Source organism: Vulpes lagopus, chromosome 3 (genome assembly GCF_018345385.1).
Source record: "Vulpes lagopus strain Blue_001 chromosome 3, ASM1834538v1, whole genome shotgun sequence".
Classification (NCBI taxonomy): domain Eukaryota; kingdom Metazoa; phylum Chordata; class Mammalia; order Carnivora; family Canidae; genus Vulpes; species Vulpes lagopus.
This window is the reverse complement of record NC_054826.1, coordinates 99,728,336-99,748,704: the sequence shown is the minus strand read 5'-3', so window position 1 is coordinate 99,748,704 and position 20,369 is coordinate 99,728,336. Positions and strand designations below refer to the sequence as shown.

At 44.1% G+C, this 20,369-nt stretch overlaps 1 protein-coding gene across 3 annotated transcripts in view; it reads left to right on the top strand.

Moving 5' to 3' along the window:
- Positions 1-20,369, top strand: part of CYTH3 (cytohesin 3) — an 84,690-nt gene that overhangs the window by 12,403 nt on the left and 51,918 nt on the right. Inside the window, exon 2 of one of the 3 annotated variants that reach the window (XM_041748339.1) lies at positions 7,775-7,915. The exons of the other annotated variants lie outside the window; for them this stretch is intronic. The gene's annotated coding sequence lies outside the window, so the exon portion shown is untranslated. The remainder of the gene's footprint in view (positions 1-7,774; positions 7,916-20,369) is intronic. 3 annotated transcript variants of the gene reach the window in all.

Genomic DNA, 20,369 nt, shown 5'->3' with positions numbered 1-20,369 from the left:
GGACTTTGCTGGCCTGGCTGGGTGGCCACCTTACATTCATGATGTCCCTCATATCCATCCGCATACTGAGGATGACCAGCTGGATCCTTGAGGATGTGGTTGAGTTGCTGAATGTCACCCACCCGGAGCCTCCCTATGTCCATACTTCCTGTCACGCGGGACGATAAATGCCCTTCTTGTTTACAGGGTTAAGAGGCGTTCTGTAAGGAGCACAGGCATCTTGCCAGATCCTGGCTGTAGCAGAGGCAGGTCTGTTGTGTCATCACTCAGCAAGGACCTTGTCCCTAAGGAGTGCAGAGAAGAAACCTCTTTTCTTCTGTAGGTATTCATCAAGCATATGTGTTTGTTACTTTTAGAACTGAGAGAGGTTATATTTTCTTTTTGAGCTTAATTTCTTCTTTTAATATATTTTCATATGCTTACAAATCCATTCATCGTTTCATTTGGCAATTCCTTAATGATTACGTTTGTTTCAACATGAACATTTTTAAACACGCAGCAATCAAAAGTGGCAGACATTGGCCATTTTCTATTCCGTTAGAAGACAGGACTTCCTTTTAGTTCTTAGTAGAGAGGAAATAAAATGATCAAGAATGTCCTTTTCCAAGTTGCAGTAATTAAATTAAAATTTTTTTGAATTGAGACAGACAAATGAATTCATTTTTGTTTGTGTTAGAGTATGGGAAAATTGGAGGATTTTAGTGACTTTGAAGCATTTGGCTTGTTCACACGGTGAGGCCGTATATCCCAAGTGTGGGAGGGCCGAGCGGTTGCAGACTTTTTCGGTATATGACCACACTTCTGAGAGCCCAGAGCATCCTGAGTATAAAATGGTGTCTTTCATTGCCCACACAGAAGGAATCTTAATATCGGATAAGTGTTCTTCCAGAATGTGGCATGTTCTCGGGACTTGCAGAACGTCTGTTGTGGATTCCCGAAAGTAACATGTTTCTAAATTAGCCTTTTCTTTAAAAATAGTGGCTAAGCCGTTTACTAGTCAAATCGTTTCCGTGGCATTTTTTTTTTTAAACGAAAGAAAGTCAGATGCCTTCTTCCCTCCTTCCTGTGGTCGCATTGGGTCTCCCAAGTGCTCTAACTTCTTCCTCTCCTCTCGGTGGTGGCAAGTGGACAGGCAGTGCAGCGTGTGTGTCCCACACTCATTCGGCACCCCCATGGTGGTTCTGCCTCACAGATGCCCAGTAATTTGGCTGGACATGCAGAACATGACTAACTTTTTTTTTTAATCTGGAAAGAACATAAGCTGAGATATTTCCCTTGGGTTCTGCTGCTATTAGTGCTTAGACATTTGGTTTCAGGATTTAAGTGTCTCCTACCTCTTGCTCTGCCTCCACCCTTTTTGCTCTATGGAAGAGGAGCCTGGGGCCTTCTCTTTTTGTCTTTGTCATCGAGTAATAAGATCCTGGCGAAGAACCGACTATCCTGCATGTCAAGATGATAAAGACTGTCTATTTCAGATGTGTTCAGGCTGCTTCTTAGAAACTTTACCTTTCTCTTCCATTTTTATCTAGGAAGGTTTGGGGTAGGCTGAGAAAGTTTCACTCTTGGGATTGAAGCCTGCCATTCTAGTCCTTCCAGCCACCTGCAGAGGTGGTGTAGGCCTGCCCTGGAGTTCCAAGTCCTGGAGTCATGAGCATGTGCAGCCAAGTGCGTCTCCTTGGGGAGACCATCATAGGAGTTCTCCCATCACCTTAGCTTGGTGTCCGTGGTTTTAGCTTCATGGTGTTAGCAGTCAAGAAACCTAGATTGTTGGGATGCCTGGTGGCTCAGTCGTTTGCTGTCTGCCTTTGGCTCAGGGTGTGATTCTGGGATCTGGGATTGAGTCTCACATCAGGCTCCTTGCATGGAGCCTGCTTCTCCCTCTGCCAATCTGCCTCTTCTCTGTCTCTCATGAATAAATAAGATCTTTTTAAAAAACAAAAACAACAACATACATTGTTGACTGGGAATTTGAGGAACAGATTTGACAGAAGAGCCATTTTCCTTGTTAAGTTAATGACTTTCACTTGTCAGATTAATGGCCAAGCCTGGGTGGTGATACTAACCTGAACCACTTCCCCAAATGCTCCAGAGAGGAGTCTGGTTTTTTAGTATAAACCCGTAATTTTACAAGACTGTTCCTGCATGTTTTAGCGATGGTTTTTTGGCTAATGTCTGTCCCTCCCTCCATCCAGAGACTGTTACTTCCATTTATCAAAATCTGGAACCAGAGGATCTTGGCTATGCTGGGCAGCCTCCTTGTTCCTGGCTATGCCTCTCTGTGGCTGACTCTGTTGGGATGAATCATGTAATCATTCTTTCCGAGATAATCTCAGTCCTGTGTGACTGAAGGGCCCCCTTCCCCTTGTGGTCTAATTAATTAAGAGAATTAAGATTGCAGAATTCCTGTCTGTTTGCTATGTCATGATGCTCAGCTACTGAAGGATATTTCAGGGCAGAAAACAGTCAGCTGTAACGTTAATGGTTGATTTTGAGAATTTGTGTCTCTGTGTATACTTACAGAAGTTTGTTCAACCAGTCGAACTGATTGTTGTTGACATAGTTTGTAAGTAAATATATGCAGCTCTGGTCCTTCCCGCCTTGAGCCTGTATGCATAGTCTCCTTAAGCTTCAGTCTTCCTGTATGTGAAACTGACATGAAAAAACCCAAGTGAAATTATTTAATGAAGAACCTGTCAAAAATCCCAAACAATTAGCAGGCATTAAAAACATGGTCATCAACATGTGAAGCCCCTTGCCCCCCTTTGTGTACTAAGCAGAGGAACTGCTGTTTGGGCTTAGGAGTAACTGGTAATTGGCAGTACAATTACTCTATCTTTCCTCCCCCAGCTTTGTATTTTGAAAATTTTCAAATCTACAGTAAAATTGAAAGAATGCTCCTATACCTGTTACCTTTTATTCACCAGTTGCTAAAATGTTGCCACATTTGCTTTATCTCTAATACAAACTAATTTTTTTGGTGGGTGGGGAGGGGATCATTTGAAAGTCAGTTACATACGTCACAACACTTTATCCCTAAATACTTCATCATTCTTCTTGTCAGGACATTGTCCTCATAACCACATCCCTGCCATACTGAAGAAAACTGATTAGTAGTAATTCTGTAATATTCTTCTAAATACAGTCCCAATTCTGCTTTCCCCCAAATATTTTTTATATCTATTTTTCCTATCTAGGCTCTAATCAGAGTTTGCATCTTGTATTTAGTTATGTCTCCTTGATCTTTAAAACAGTTGTTTCCTGGGGGGTGATGGTGACTTTTTCTTTTTGAAGTGTCCACACCGGTTGCCTAATATCATTTGCATCCTATAATATAGGTTACATGTCTAAACAGAAGAGAGGGACACCTAGGTGGCTCCGTGGTTGAGCGTCTGCTTTCGGCTTGGGTTGTGATCCCGGGGTACTGGGATCGAGTCCCGTATCAGGCTCCCGATAGGGAGCCTGCTTCTCCCTCTGCCTATGTCTATGCCTCTGTCTCTGTCTCTCTCATAAATAAATAAATAAAATCTTAAAAAAAAAAAAAAAAAAGAAGTGCTTTGGTTTCTTTTATGTCATTTTTTGAAATTATAAATACGTTAAAGTCATCTATGTGATGATTCAAGGTCAGAGTCACATTCATATTTCTTGTTCTTTGGTATATGTGGATTAGATCCGTAACCAAAAGGAGTTACTAAACGGCTCAGATATCAATGGAATATGTGCGACGGTGAACTTGGAACAAATATACACAGTGGTTAGACTTGTCCTCATATGGAGGTGATTAAGAATTTTATTTTAATATGCGGCCATGGCTTTATAAAGAAACGAGCTTCAGAATTGGAAGATTTAGTACGACAAACTTTATTTACATAATACAAAAGAGCAGCTTTTGCTGCCAGGTCCTTGGATGAAGAACAAACCTGAAATCTCTTAGGAATGAGTCTCCCCTTCTTCCTCAATCGCCTCTCCCTCCCTCTTCTCCCCCCCATCCCCCTTTTTTCCTATAGGCCTTAAACATTTTTAACTTTAGCTGCAGCTGAGACTAATACAGGATCCAGCTGTAACTTTTCTGTTGTTAGTATATCCGGTGATGGTCATAGCAAACTCATTGTATGAAAATTCAGTAAAGGAAGAGGGCAGGGTGGGAAAAAAGTGACACTCTATAAAAGTATTCAAGAAACAGTGACAGGATCTAGGAGTCTCCCTTTCAGACGGCTGGTTTAGATTCCACCCTGAAGTACTCATTTTGTTTGTGACTGGCCTAGCAGGCATTTTAGTTTTTCCCTCTTAATCATATCATGTATATTACTGTGTAACCAGAGCACATATATGCGAGGCTGAGGCTTGTTTTCAGCGGGAGGCAGAAAATAGGAGCTGTGGGAACCCAGAGACCGAACGAACCCTTCTCCTGTCAAGTGGGGCAGGGACTTTTTTTTTTTTTTTTAAGATTTTATTTATTTATTCATGAGACATACACACACACAGAGGCAGAGACACAGGCAGAGGGAGAAGCAGGCTCCATGCAGGGAGCCCGATGTGGAACTTGATCCCGGGTCTCCAGGATCACGCCCTGGGCCGAAAGTGGTGTTAAACCTCTGAGCTGCCCGGGGCAGGCATTTCTCAAAATGTTCTAGCTGGTGGAGAGGTGGCAGTGGGCCATCGAAGGAAGTAGAACTCCCTCTCCTTGGGTCTGATCAGTGATGCCCATGTGAGTGCATTACCAGACAGCAGATAAGTGCGGAATCAGCAGTTCAGTCAAATTAAATTTCAAATCTGCAGGTCCACTTCGATGTAATTGCCCTAAAAGCTTTGCATCTTTGATCAGGTCTGTCTTGTAAGGACCAAGTACATATCATCACCCTGTCACTGAAGGTGGATTATATGTTTCAAAATAGCTTTTGTGATAAGTGTAATTATCACAAGACTAGTGATTTTCACATACTTGTGTGTCTCGAACATTTTGTTTTTCTTTTTTTTATGTTAAGGAGGTCAGATTTCTCAGATTTCTTCTAATTGTCGCCAGACATCCTGTTTTGGGGCTATTTGAGACCAGCGCTGCCTGAGAAGAAATAAAAATCGGGCAGCCCTGTGGCTGTCTTCCGAGTTGTTCTTTTTAGATTCGATTTTGTGAACAGGTTTCCTTGAAATGCCACGCTCTATTTTTAGATGGTCTCTTTACATTTCTGTGGTTCTGGGCATCCACAATACACTGATTTATTATTCAGCACAAAAATATTGTTCAGCGTCCTAAGGCTGTTGAAACTTTGTAGGGAAAAAATAAAAACCAGTGCCACTTGAGTGGATGTAATCAGTGAGGACTACTGAGCAAATTTAAGAAAACCTTGTCCTCTTCCTCAGGTTATTGCCATATCAGTACCAGCATGAATGCTATTTTGAAGAATCCTTGCCTGTTTTATACTAGGTGGGCTCAGTCTCCTGGGTTTTCACAAATTGCTGTTTTCTGCCTCCCACTGAAAGACACATTTTTGTAACCATTCAAGAAGCTTTCTACACTGCTCTTCCACCTCTCTCCTGCCTCATTTTTACACGAAGGTTTTTTTTTTTTTTTTTTTTTTAAGATTTTATTTATTCCTGAGAGACAGAGAGAGAGAGAGAGGCAGGCAGAGACACAGGCAGAGGAAGAAGCAGGCTCCATGCAGGGAGCCCAATGGTGGGACATGATTCCAGGACTCCAGGATCAGGGCCTGGGCTGAAGGCGGTGCTAAACCGCTGAGCCATCCGGGCTGCTCTTTTTTTTTTAAACTTGAGAATAGCCTGGGAGCTTCTTAGATCTATAAATGATTAGGCTTGCTGCTCTGTAAGCTGTCAGAGGCCCTTATGTTCTTGAAGTAATGTTTGATCCAACAAAGGTATGACAGGAGTCATGGATTGTGAACCTTGGGACTGATTTGGTGATAAGGTACTAAATCTTTTGTTAGAAATTGAACTGTAATTCACGTAACATAGTGGTCACCCTTTTAAAGTATGCAATTCTGTGGCTTTTATTTTTATTTTTTATTTTTAATTTATTTTATTTTAAAATTTTTTTAATTCTGTGGCTTTTAGTATTTTCACAGTGTTGTGCAGCCACCACCACTACCTAATTTTAGAACTTTTTTTTTAAGATTTTATTTATTTGGGAGTGTGAGGAGGGGGAGGAGCAGAGGGAAAGGGACAAGCAGACTCCGCTGAGCAGGGAGCCCCATGCCGGTGGGGCTTGATCTCACGACCTTGAGATCAGGACCTGAGCTGAAACCAAGAGTTGGTAGACATTTAACTGACTGAGCCACACAGGCACCTCAGAATTTTGTTTTTTTAAGATTTTATCTTAAAGCCCCCAACGGGCTCGAGCCCACAACCCTGAGATCAAGAGTCACACGCTCTACTGAGCCTGGCACCCCTAGACTAACATTTTTATCACATTGGAAGGAAACCCTGTCCCCCACTACAGTCATTTTCCCTAGCCCCTGGCAACAAGTAATCTACTTTGTGTGCCTGTGGATGTGCCTGCTTGGCACATCCCATATAAACAGAATCGTAGAATATGTGGCTGCTTTCACTAGTGGGTTCATCCAAGCTGCAGCTGGATTCCGTTTTCCAGGTTCTCCATGTTATGACATGTTTCAGGATAAAGTACCTATACTTTCTTGTGAGTGGCACTGAGACTTGGACCTGTTTTCATGTTGGGAGTGGTTGGAGAGATTGTGCTCACCTGTCACATGGTAGAATCTGTGGCTTGAACGCTCTCTTGAAGGTTTTTAGGTGTGCATGTGTCTTCTTCCCACAGAGAAAGTTGAAGTTGATTTTCAGTCTTATTATTTGTAGAAGGGCCAAATTGAGTCCTTGCGTGGTAAGCCCTGAGTTTATAATCATGCACGGTTGCATCCCGAGCAGAACCATGTTGTCTGCAGACAAGTTTTACTCTCTGAAGACGAGTCTGTGGGTTCAAGAAACAGAATTTCTCAGGGGGCTGTACTGAAATCTGCTCATAGAAGGCTGAAGGATCTACTTCTCAGGTTCCGTGAGGCTTTGCTGGGAGTGACCCTAGTAGGGGACATAGGAGAGCAAACTCCTTAACATCCCCCCCTCCCCCCCCCCCGCCAAATCTCAGCAGATGATAGGACAAGACATGATTGGAAATGCTAGCAACACTGGGAAATGCCCGGCAGTAGAGGAGAGCTGTATAGATTTGCAGAAGAAAGAGAAATTGGAAGCCTGTTAGCAGACAGGGCAGAATGAGGGTGTGGAGTCTGCGGGTGGGCTATGCTCCGGCCACAGCTCTGAGAGTGGGCGAGTGTGGACCCTGTTGCCTATTTGGAGGAGAATTTCCAGTCGTGGGGGCGGTTGTGCTGTGCCGCAGGGTTCTCTCCCTTCTTTTGAGGCAGGCAGTTGATAGCATTTTACCCTTAGGTGATTATTCCTTTACGGAGATTGCGTTCTCTGCTGGGGGAGAATTGGGGCTCTCTGGGTATGTGTCTGCACCCCAAGGAAGGCTGCTTTTCCTTCTGTCATATGGAGGCTTGTCATCCTGCAGGCGAGTTCCCTGACTGCATCCTGGAGTGAAGCCTGCCAGTGGACAGGCTTTGCTCTCATGGGGCAGAGAACATAGCAGCCCTTCCCATTCAGGATGGAATCTCGTGAGAGAAGAAACTTTCTACCACACAACCAGCTACATCTCATTTTTAAATATACACCGACCATAAGAACCTCCAGACAGAAGAAAAAAAAAAAAACTCAACAGCATGAGGGAGAAAACTTAATGCAACATTTTTTATAGAAAGAACGTCTGACCACAGAAGAACAAGAATTCTGAAATAGAACAGTAAAATGTGATCATTGGAGACGTGCAGGGAAGATGTGGCCGGAGCCCCAGCAATCCTCCTTCCTGTTCCTCCCTCCTGTCACCCTCCGGATACAGGTGACTGAGCAACAGAAGTCTGGGGACACTGAAGGGGGGCTGCGGGCGGGACTGTGACTGACTCATCACTGTCTCCTGAGGGCAGGGTTGTGAGCAATGTTAAGTAAGAGGACCTGCTGTGGGAGGACCTACAGATCTGGGGAGGGCAGAGAGTGGGCAAGGCCTGGTGGTACCACGTGATCGCAGGGAACGCAGGTGGGTTTGCTCTGCAGTGGCAGTATCATAGATCAGCAGAATCCGGCGGCTGGAGGACACGGGTGGCCTCCACGTGCTCAGATTCAGCCGGGCTTCTCCCTGGCTTTGCAGCCATCCTCCCTGGTGCAGTGGGCAGCACCCCATCTGTCTGGAGTAGAAGCCTTGCCAGACGGAGAATCTTGTACAGAAATGAGATCTCAGAACCAACCGGGTTGCTTCACAGAGAAGCATATTTGCAGAGATGAAGTTCACATCACAAATGGTGAGGCATTCATTACATGTCTCAGCTCTCTCCCTTACAAGCTTAGAGCTGGACAAAGCTATCATGCTCAGTAGCGTCCTGCGGAGAAGCAGCCATTCTGTGCTGGGGGGGAATTGGGCCTGGGTATCATTAAACAGAGGCACCTGGGTGGCTCAGTTGAGCGTCTGCCTTTGGCTCAGGTCATGATCTCAGGGTCCTGGGATTGAGTCTGTTTACAGTTTTTCTGTTACACGAATGAAGCAGAGAAGTGGGTGGTGGGGGAGAGTAAAAGCCCTACCTTTTCTTCCTACAAAGCAGAGATACCTTGTTTTATTTTAGACATTGACAATAAGAATAATGCGGGTAGGGGGTGCCTGGGTGGCTCAGTCAGTTAAGTGGCTGCCTTTGGCTCAGGTCATGATCATAGGATCCTGGGATTGAGCCCCACATCGGGCTCCCAGAGCAGGGAGCCTGCTTCTCCCTCTTTGCTCATGCTCTCTATTTCTGCCTCTCTCTCAAATAAATAAAATCTTTAAAAAAAAAATGTGGGTAGTAGTGTGTGTGTGTGTGTGTGTTTTAAAGTAATTTAAAGGTAACTACTAAAAAACTTAAAGTAGGATGTTCACATTCCACATTATGAGAAGGAAACAAACCTATATATCTGATCATGGGATAAGGTCACGTCGGGTAAAAGTACTGCGGTCTGGTTTTGCTTTCTTCATTGGCTTTGAAAATTTATGTAGATGACAGTTACTGGCTTGGTGCACATTTTGGAAAATCTTTAAGAAGCATATGCCTTTTTGGGGAGGGGTTGGTGGGAAATGTTCCATTTTGCTAAGTGTATTTGTTTAGGAGTTTGGGTCCTCTGTGATTCATCCCTGTGCTGTTTTGAAGTATTTTTGGACAGATCTGCAGGGACATCTTTGAGGGGGGGAAAGGCTTAGGAAGGGTGGCAGTGTCCCAGAAGATAAGGTAAAGGGGGGGGGGTGTCTGTCCCTTCTCTCAAAGATGAACCTGCCAAGGGCAGGAAGGCCGAAGAAAAGAAAGTGGAGGAAGTTCTCTATTGCCTTGGTCGGCACCTGTGGTCAGTCAGGAGGGCCCAGCTTTCCTGGGGCCTGAAATGCTTAAAATTTGGAATGCCCTCTTTAAGAAAAATAATACAAAATTAAGTATCAAAGTGAAAATTCATTTAGGATGAAAAAAAAAAAAGTCACAACAGCTTATAAGTTTTTAAAACTTCATAAACCCACAAATAAGTCAAAACCCAGAAAAATTGTACAATCCCTTTCTATTCTGGGCACAACTTTGTAGTATGCTCCCCCTGTGTTTTGGGTTGCCATCTCTAGCTAATTGATGATCCCTTCACACAACAGTAATCTTGGAACATACTTGCTGTAAAGAGAATAGAAAGATAATCCAGTCTTTCCTCTAGGATGGTTGAATGAAAAATAATTAAAAAATTATTGCTAACTTAGGAAAGTTTCTTTAAGATTTCAGTCATCAGGGTGCCTGGGTGGCTCAGCTGGTTAAACATATGGCTCTTGGTTTTGGCTCAGGTTGTGATCTCGGGGTCCTGGGATCGAGGGGGTCCTGGAATTGAGCCTCATGTTGGGAATCTCCACTCAGTGGGGATTATTGTCATATGTCAATGCTTCAGGATTTTCTCTCCCTCTGCCCCCCCCCCCCCCCACTGGCATTCATGTGTGGTCTCAAATGAATCTTTCTAAAAAATTCTTTTCAGTCATCAGTGCATCAGTGTTAAGTTTACATTGTAATAAGAACTTTTTTTTTTTCTATTTTGAAGCTTATCCTCATCTTCTGTCTTTTTCTGTTTTTGGATTTTACCAGTTTTTTGATTTTCTGGATCCAATTACAGTGTGAGATGGGCATCCCCACCCACCAAGCAGTTTTTCAGACACCACCAGGGTGTCTGGGAATTCTTTCTGACACTGTCCACCAGGAGACATCACATCCCACAGGTTAAGGGCTTGGTCTTATAAGATTGCTCCTCACTCCGCTCTTCAGAGGCCTTTGGAAAGCCCTGGCCTGTCACCTGTGCTTCTGACCCACTTGCTCCTTAGATTCAATTAACTTCCTAGAGTGGCTCATAGAACTCAGGGAAACACTGAAGTTCACCAGCTTGTTAAAGGATATGATAAGGGATAGGAGTCAGTAGCCAGATGAGGGCGTACGTAGGGTGAGGTCCCAGGCAAAGGAGCTTCTGCCCTTCTGGAGCTTGGGGTGTGGTGTGGCATGTGAAAGCATTCTGATTCCCTAGGTGTGGAAGCTCTCCATAAAGGACCAGGAAGATATCTATCCTCTTGGGTTTTTATGGAGGCTCCATTGCATGGTCATGATTGACTAAGTTACTGACCATTGGCTGTTTCAACCTTTACCCTTCTCCCTGGAAGTGATGAGGAGTGTGGACCTTAAAGTTCCACCCCTCTGATCACATGGTCCTCCTAGCAACCAGCCTGTGCACTTGAGTGAGGTCTAAGAGTCATCTTCATTAATAACGAGGCATTCATTTTACCTTATGGCTCTGATGTGTTTTCAGGAACCATGGATGAAGACCCAAGTGTATCTGAGAAATATATTTTAGACAAGTGACCAAGTAATACATTCCTTATAAATCATTTTATTTATTTATTTTTAAGATTTTATTTATTCATGAGAGACAGAGGCAGAGACACAGGCCGAGGGAGAAGCAGGCTCCCCATGGGGAGTCCAATGTGGGACTCAGTCCCAGGACCCCAGGATCATGCTCTGAGCCAAAGGCAGATGCTCAACCGCCTAGCCACCTAGGCGTCCCAAATCATTATATTTTAGCTTGGGTACTTCCTTCACATCGTGTTTGAATTTTTGAATGATAAAACATTCTGAAAAACAGAATTATTCTGAAATTATACACATACAAAGGTAATTAGAATGCATTTAAAAATTTCCTCTAAGTTGTTTTTGGGTTACGCCATTTAGTCATGACTTGTAGATGAACCTGGGAATTGTCACCTGAAAATGGTTTTCTTCAGGCTGTTTTGTTGCTTAGGTGGCAGTTTTGTGTGTCATTCTATCTGTAAAGTCTGGAACTGCCAGACGTCATCAGGATGAGATGCATCTGATTTATTGGGCTGATCAAGCATGCAGCTTCAGCACAGACTTGCTAGTTTAGGACTATAGCTATAAAACCTTTAAGTGTAGGGATTCTCATAAATTTTTCACAACACTGAAGGAGAAAAAAATATGGTGTATTTATTACATGTTGTGCCATCAAGTGAGATTCCTGACAGAATTTCCATTTTGATAAGACTTCAGTGAGAATCAGATCTTCTATTTGATGATTTTTTACATATCTGATGATTGGAAAAGTTTTCCACAGACAACCTTCTGACTCTGGTTCAAACCTAATTTATCCTCCATCACCCTCATTTCTGGTGCTGGGAATTGGAAGATGTGTTCATATGGAGCTACCACCCCAAGGCTACTGCTGTGTCGTAACCATCAGATAAGTAGGTCCAGGGGGCAAGAGACGTCCGAGAAGGCATTTGTCCATTTGGGAATAGCTGGTTATAATTGTACTCAGAAGTGGCTGGAAGCCACATAAATATATCCAAATTGATCCCAAACTAAATGTATCCCCAATTCAGCTTCCCTGTGGTTCTCCAGAATGCCCATTCCTGCCAGGGGGAGTGGAGAAGCTAGAGTAGAAAAAGTGGTCTTAACCCAATCCAGCTTGCTGGAGGTTCAAGCCCACAGACTGATGACAAGGGGACTTGCTGCTGGGACCTGGCCAGTTGTGGAAGGCCCTGAAGTGCTGGATCCCAGAGCCTCTTCTTCCATAGCTTTGTGGTCACTGATCACTACGAGTGGTCAGACCTCAGAGCCAGCCCAGGCCTGGGCAGATGCTGCCCTTCCAACAGTGACATGGGCCCAGTCCCCGGGGCTCACTCTGCTCCTCGAGAACAGCTTGCTTCCTCCCATCTGTAGGTGGAAACCCTGCTCTCTGCTCTCGTTCTGTTAATTTCTTTTTTTTTTTTAAAATTTTTTTTAAAATTTTTATTTATTTATGATAGTCACAGAGAGAGAGAGAGAGAGAGAGAGAGAGGCAGAGACACAGAGGGAGAAGCAGGCTCCATGCACCAGGAGCCTGATGTGGGATTCGATCCTGGGTCTCCAGGATCGCGCCCTGGGCCAAAGGCAGGCGCCAAACCGCTGCGCCACCCAGGGATCCCTCGTTCTGTTAATTTCTTGAGCCAGACTGGGAGTTGGGGCGGAAGCTCCTGGCTTGGCACTTCTTGGAGAGGAGAAGCATTTTTGAGCACCTGGAGTTAGCAGTGGGCTAGGCTTGTATCTCTTCACTTCAGCTACCTTGGGAGGGACTTGCCCAAGGGCTCAGGGACAGGAAGAGTGGAGCCTGTGTGGATGCACGTCTCACAGAAACTCAGTTGTCTGGGCAGCTTGGAGGCTCAGTCGGTGCTTGTGGTCCTGCCTGGAATTACTGCTAGGCAGCTGGGATCCTAGCCTCTTGGAGCAGTAGGGTCAGGAAGGAGTTGGGAGGGAGTGGGCATGGTGGTGATTTAGCATACTGATTTAGAAACTTGGAGTTTCTGTTAATCAAAGCTTCTTGCTGTATTCTTGAGCTCACCCTCTCTGGGCTACGTTTGGAAATGGGCCTTGACGGGATAAGTACTGGGTGTTACACTATATATTGGCAAATCGAACTCCAATAAAAAAAAAAAAGAAAAAGAAAAAGAAAAAAAAGCCTGGGCCCTGGGTGCTTTTGTTCATGGGTAGGAAAGTGTCCCTAATGCATTCCCTTCCTTCCTTTGCAGAAAGGTTTATTGCACTTGTGTGAACAAACATGAGCCTGTTCTCTGCTGCATCCTGCTTCTTAGAAATGTGTTTGTCCATAGGATATTTATTTATGCAATTACAATAGAAGAAATAGTAGTGCCAGGCTGGCTCTGTCATTAGTGCATGTGAGTCTCGGGCTCAGGGTTGTGAGTTTGAGCCCCATGTTGGGGATAGAGGTTACTTTAAAAAAAAAAAAAAATATATATATATATATATATATTTTTTTTTTATATATATAAATTTATAATCTAGTGGGCTGCTAGTCTTTTGGGCTTCTATAAGGTGTCTGTTAGAGGGGTTAGTTTCCATGGATTGCAAATGTTATTTCTCGATTTGCCATTTCTCTTGTGACTTTGTTTCACCTTTTTGTTTACTTGGTGTTTTCACTTTGCTTTGCCGTGAAAAATGTGCTTTTTTATGCAGTCATATGTATTCATTTTTTTCTTTGGTGGTGTCTGAATCTGGAGTCATCCTTAGGAAGCACTGCCCCATTCCACGATTATAAAGGAATTTGCCCATATTGTCTGTTTTATTTTATAACCTCTGGAGATTTGGAGTTTATCCTGGTGTATGCTGTATAGATACAAATTTATCTTTTTTCTCAAAAAGCTATGTTGTCTCAACACCATTTATTAAAAAGTCCGTCATTACCTCACTGCCTTTATCATATACTGAATTTCCAGCTGATTTGAACTTTTCTGGACTTAACTCTTCTGTTCCCTTGGTCTGTCTGCTGTTAGATCAGTGACTCTCGGTTTGCCTAATGAGGCAGATGGTATTTTTAAATTTTTTTAACTTTAAATTTTTTAAAATAAAAAAATTTGGCGGGGGGGAGAAGGAGAGGGAAAGAGAGAATTTTTAACAGGCCCCCCACCCAGCGGGGAGCCTCCATTTCATGACCCTGAGATCATGACCTGAGCTGGAATCAAGAGTTGGACACTAACTGGGGCGCCTGGGTGGCTCAGTGGTTGATTATTTGCCTTTGGCTCAGGTCATGATCCCCCGGGGTCCTGAGACTAAATCCCGTTTTGGGTTCCCCACTAAGAGCCTGCTTCTCCCTCTGCCTATGTCTCTGCCTCTCTCTCTGTGTCTCTCATAAGTAAATAAAATCTTAAAAAAAAAAAAAAAAAAAGAGTTGGATGCTAACCAAATGAGCCACCCAGGTGCCCCAGCAGATGGTTATCAGTTGGGATTAGTCTTTTACTCCTCATTTTTCTTCCTTTTCAGAATTTTCCTGGCTATTCTTACTTGTTTTAATTTATGACCCTTAGAATCTGACCCCAACAGAAAATAGGTGCTGTGTTGAGATTGCATCAAAAAAATTTTTTAAAGATTTTATTTGTTTATTCATGAGAGACAGATTGAGAGAGAGAGAGAGGGAGAGGGAGAGGCAGAGACACAGGAAGAGGGAGAAGCAGGAGCCCGATGTGGGGTTCGATCCCAGGTCTCCAGGATCACACCCTGAGCTGCAGGTGGCACTAAACTGCTGCGCCACTGGGGCTGCCCCCCAATTTTTTTTAAAGACTTTATTATTTTTTTTAAAGATTTATTTATTTATTTATGATAGATAGATACACAGAGAGAGAGGCAGAGACACAGGCAGAGGGAGAAGCGACGTGTTAGGCTCCTAGATGTGCAGGGATGTCCGGAGTCCCGATTGAGCAAGAGCAGATGACACTGGGCTTATCCAGGAGGCCCCGTAAAAGCACTTGCCCCGGGCTTGTTTACTATTTAGCTGATTCCTTGGAGCATATCTTTCTAGATTATGATTTTTTTATCCTGAGAACAGGAGAGAGGGTGGCAGTGCATTGTCAAACAAGTTAAGCTTTTTCCTGAGTATTATCATTTCTTCAGGATCCACATGGTTTGTGGTACTAAACCTCTGAGGACCCATCTGACTTTCTTAGTCTTACATTCAGCTTTTTGAGCATTATTTTTTAATTCTCGTTTTTTATTTATTCTTTGTTTTTTTTTAAGGTTTTTTTATTTATTCGTGAGAGACACAGAGACAGAGAGAGACAGAGACACAGGCAGAGGGAGAAGCAGGCTCCATGCAGGGAGCCTGACGTGGGACTCGATTCCGGGTCTCCAGCATCACACTCTGGGCTGAAGGCGGCGCTAAACCGTGAGCCACCCGGGCTGCCCTCATTCTTTTTTTTAAAAGAGAAGAATTTGTTGAGTGGGAATTGTTTGAACAGTTACCTGCAGGGAGGAGTTACCTTTGAATGGAAACAGGAGGGTGGTTCTTTTGGTAACAAATGAAGCAGTTAAACAGATAATGAAGATCCACAACGTTTTTCCGGATTTTTATGGAAGTGAACTTAAAAAGCAATTCATTTAAAAAGGATGCAACTTAAAAATATGAATCCCTCATTCTTACTCTGAAGCAGGTTCAGTGGACATTTTCCTAGATTTGAATGATAACCAACCCCTCAGGAGATTGGATAAAGTATCAAGTTTATCTCGGATGTTTAAAATGTATTTTCTTCCATAGAATGTTAGAATGAGTGAAAACCTTGGTGTCTGCCCCTCAGATGACTCTAGACTATTGCCTAACACCTCAGCCAAACTGATTTGCAGGCTCGTGTTCTAGCAAAATGGTGAACACTCTCATGAGTGGAGCTAAATCTTACTTTCCTAAATCTTACTTACCTTGGGTTTGCCATTCTTGCCATCTCTGGAAGTTGGCTGATTTGAGACTTTTTAGGAAGAAAGTAGTCAAATTCCTGTGTAGATGTATAAATGGAACTTTCTAATTGGCAGGAGCTCTTGTGGGAATAAAAACTATGTTTTCAGTAGAAACCAGAGGACAAGATGGATGAGAAGTGGATGCTGCTTCTCAGTAACAAATGCCATCGACGCCATTTGTTTATTTGTTTTTTTTTTTAAGATTTTATTTATTTATCCATAAGAGACATACAGAGAGAGGCAGAGAGAAGAGAAGTAGGCTCCTCGTAGGGAGCCCGATGCAGGACTAGATCCCTGACTCTGAGATCATGCCCTGAGCAGAAGGCAGATGCTCAACCGCTGAGCCAACCAGGCATCCTGAGGCCATTTGTTCTTAGAGCCTCATTAGTGGGGCATGAGCTATCCTCTGAACACTGGCAGGAGCTCCAGACTGTGTGAGGCAGCCGTGCCCTGCAGAATCTGGCTGCACCTGTGCCTCCAGTTCCCAGCGGGCCACATAGTGCCAGCCTCAGCTCCTGGGGGATGTGGAAGCAGCACTCACGGTAACGCACTGAAGGCCATTCAGGTCCTGCATGACATGTGGCTCCTGGAATCAGGAGTTTGCTGAGCTGCTTCTCACCAAGTGTTTCTCTGTTTGGACACAAGCCTTCTCTGAGCTGTTGAGTAAAGAAACACGTCATCATCATCTCTGCCTCCCTCTCATAGTTAGAAGCTGGTCCAGGCTTATTGACCCCTGACCTTGAGGCAACTGTTTTGATTAAGTTGTCTTTCATATGAAGCTTTGTATGTATTAAAGAGAAGAGAGACTTCTTTTTTAGAATAGTAGTTGGGAAATGGAGAAGTTTCAGTAATCTCTTTGAAACCATGCCCAGTAGCAGGTGGATGTAAGTACACTGTCAGAAGAATAGGGGCTGCAAGTTAACCAGAAGAAATGGTTATTTGCTGTTAATATAATCTCCAGAATTTCTAAATCCATGTGTGGATGGCAGAGTTTGTTAGGATTTCAAAGCTTAGGATTCATGTTTAGGATGTAATCCTAGAATGGTTATTTGAAAAAAGACCGTTAAAGTGCCTGATGGTCTGATCCCCTCCCCCCCCAAAGTAATAGGAAGTTAGGTTTGCTGAAGCTATTAGTTGTTAAAGGGATATTTACTTGTGAGGTCCTCAACTGGCTAGGCAGGTTTGATTTTTAAGCAACAGCTAATCCTATCTATACAAACACTTCAAAATTTCTTAAAACAGTGGTAGATTTGTATATCTTGACCTCTGTTGGTTGTCGTTAATGGGAGACCTTATTATTTGGCGGTGTAGAGTAGTGAAGAGAAAAAAAACAGGAAGTTTCACGCCTGATGGGACTGGTCTCCCTGACTGTTCTACTGGATTTCCAGAGATGAAGAAGCTGTATAAATTAGGTAACAGCTATTGTGTTATTTGACTGTGTTATTTGCATTTTATTTTTTGTTTTATAGGACCTCTGCAGTGACTACACGTATGAGAAAGAAAGAACCTGTAGTAGGTGTCTGAGAACTATGGAAGGACACAAGACATGGTGACTCTCAAGCAGCTTAGTGAGGAGGATGTAGGGAGGTAACTAGTGAGACACAGAGTGCAGGGCTGCAGGTGCTAAGCAGACATTAAGCAGATATGCAGGCAACACTGGAAGTCCTTAGGAAGACATAGTTCTGACTGGGATCAGGGCAGACATCGTGGGACAAGGGATATTGGAGCTGTAAAGGATGAGAGGTGGTCCACAGGCCGGGAGGGAACACACGTGTGACAGAGAAGCATGATGTACTCAGGGAGTGAGCATTCGGTGTGGCTGCTGGTTTGTTGGGAGCAATGGTTGGAAACATTTAGGATGTGATGAGAGACACTTGAATGATGCATCCCAGGCTCTTGGTCTTTTTCTGAGTAGGTGGGGGAGAAACCATTGACAACGGGGTGACCTTCCTCATCAGCTTGGGCCATGTTCCTTATTTTTTTCAATAAATCACACAAACCCTCTCACTACTGATTATTAGAAGTCCACGATTTCTTTCAGGATGACTCTTCTAGACCTAGGAATTGTCCTGTAGAACTCCAAGGACTCCTTAAATTCCAGGAGTCCATTTGGTCATGTGTTGGGGAAAAACTGAGGACCCTAGAGTAACAGCTCCATTAGTAGGTACTCACATTTTCCACTGTTCTTCCCTTAAGCATGCCTGCCCAGCAGGCTTTCTGGGTTTCTGGGGCTTCCAGTCTTGAGCACAGGCTGTGAGCCCTTGCTATGAGTATCCTGGCCTCAATATTGAGGCTGAGTCACCTGTGGTAACATCCTCTTTGGGGCTTTTGATGTCGTTGCTTGCCAGCGACCTTGGTTGGGGACATCCAGTGTATCAAGTTCCCTTTGAACTTCTACCAGGAAAGAATGAGGGTCTCCTTTTCCTCCTAAAGATTGCCCATCCCAGATGCACATTTGACAAGTGTTTTGAGATACTAGGAGGGCAACCCTTGGCCAGAACCTGGAACATACTTGAGCTCTTTTTCTAGGGCAGCGGGTTTCTACCTGCCTAGTAGTTGCCCAGCTAAGAGAGGGCTGGCTTGCAGAACCCTCCTTGTTAACAGAGATCTCTGACAGCCTTTAGAACATTGCCTTACCAGGCTCCTGCTATGCCTGGCAAAGGTTAGTACCTGGGACTCTCTGCAAGGAGGGTGACTTTATCAGCCCTGTGTGTTATAAAGGCTGGATTAGTGATAAGATCTCAACTGAGGATAGAACCTGGGACTACAGATGAAGAGACATCTATTGTGTTAGACAAAACAAACTTCTTACTGAGGCAGAATTGAGGGGATTTGGATATAAGACAAAGCAAACCTGAAGCTTATAGTAAAGGCTTGAATCAAGGTGTGCAGTAGAACAGTGTGTAGAGGATAAGCTAATGGGTTAACTTTTGGACACATTGATGCATCCATAGGATCACCTGGAGAAGATGCCTGGCAGGTGATTGAATATACTGGAGGAATTCACGCCTGGGTAATGAGGTGATCACAGCATGGAGATAACCCAGTGCGGTGTGCGATGATGAAGGTGGAAGACAGAGGGATGGATTTTGGGGAGCATCAATATTAAAGGGAGTTGGGAAGCAGGAGGACTCCTAGGGATAGATACCCGGAGACTGAGATAGAATCGATTAGGGGAGTGAGAGACACTGCCACAGGGAGGGAGGTAGAGCGTCTGGAGCACCAGACACCATAGCTAATGCTTGATGCTTGAAAGTGAACATAGCCCTTGGGAGTTTTGATTGCAAATCACAGAAAGTAAGTAGCTCTTGTAAGTATATAAGGGAATCATTGGAAAGATTCAGGGGAAGTTACAGAACCTGCGGGAAGTCTGGAGAGCTGGGAAACTGACCGCAGCCAAAGAAAGCTAGGCATTTGGAACCACAGGTGCAGCCGGGCCACGTCAACAGTGTGGTTTAGGTTGCCCACGGCTGCTGCTTAGCTGCCATCCATGGAGATGGGGGTATCAGGCCAGGATCCTGATGCCCTTAAACTGTTGTTCAAGCTCCGCCCTCTTGGTTTGATCCCATGGCAAATTTCCAATTATAAATAGGCTTCCCACCTGGAAGCTAAGGAGATGGTCATGGTAATTTCTAGTCTTACCTGTGACAGGTTTATATTTATCTCTGTGAACTGATCTGTTAACACTGAGAGAATGCAGTAAGTGTAGACTCAGGGACTCGTGTGTGTTAGGCAGTTTTACTTCTTATTGTAAATTGATCAGTTTGCATGCTGATTTGCGAAAGAAACATGCTGAGTGTGGTTAATGTGCGTGAGAACCTGAGGGATGGATCTGCTCCAGGCATATGAGCAAGTAAGTCCAGCTTTTGGGCTTGCAGAAATCTACAGGTAGTGAGGCTCCTGAGGAGACTGTGGTGGCCTCATGTGCCTGAGAAATGCTGTCATGATGTTGCATGAGCTGTGAGCAGCTGTGTCCTCCTGCAAGGTCTGTGTCTTTATGCTCATACTATTCCCCTGGCCCAGAATACCCTTTGCCCTGATCCTGCTGTTGGTCTGCTGACTGCTCCTTAGCCTCTGGGGCTGGGACTCCATGTGAATGCCACCTCCTTTGCCTTCCTGTACCTTCAATCTGAGTTTTCTGTTATCCTCTCTTTTCCCTCCTAGAACTTATAGGCATTTTGTAATAATAGTGTATATGTGGTCTTTCCATTTTATTGGACAGAAAGCATAAGCTGGGTGGGTCTTTCTGGTTTCATTCATTGTGCATTGTAGGCCATGGAGCCTGCGACTAAGCAGGTGTTTGGCAATATTGAGAGAGAATAAATGAGAGAAATTCCAGGGTGTCATTGGTACAGCCCAGAGGACCCTCGGGGAGCCCTGGGCAACTTAAGGGGATGTGGAAACCCTGCCTGGAAGGTTATAGCAGAAGCACTTGGCAGGACTGTGGCATGCTGTGTGCTAACTTGCATAGCCAGAGAG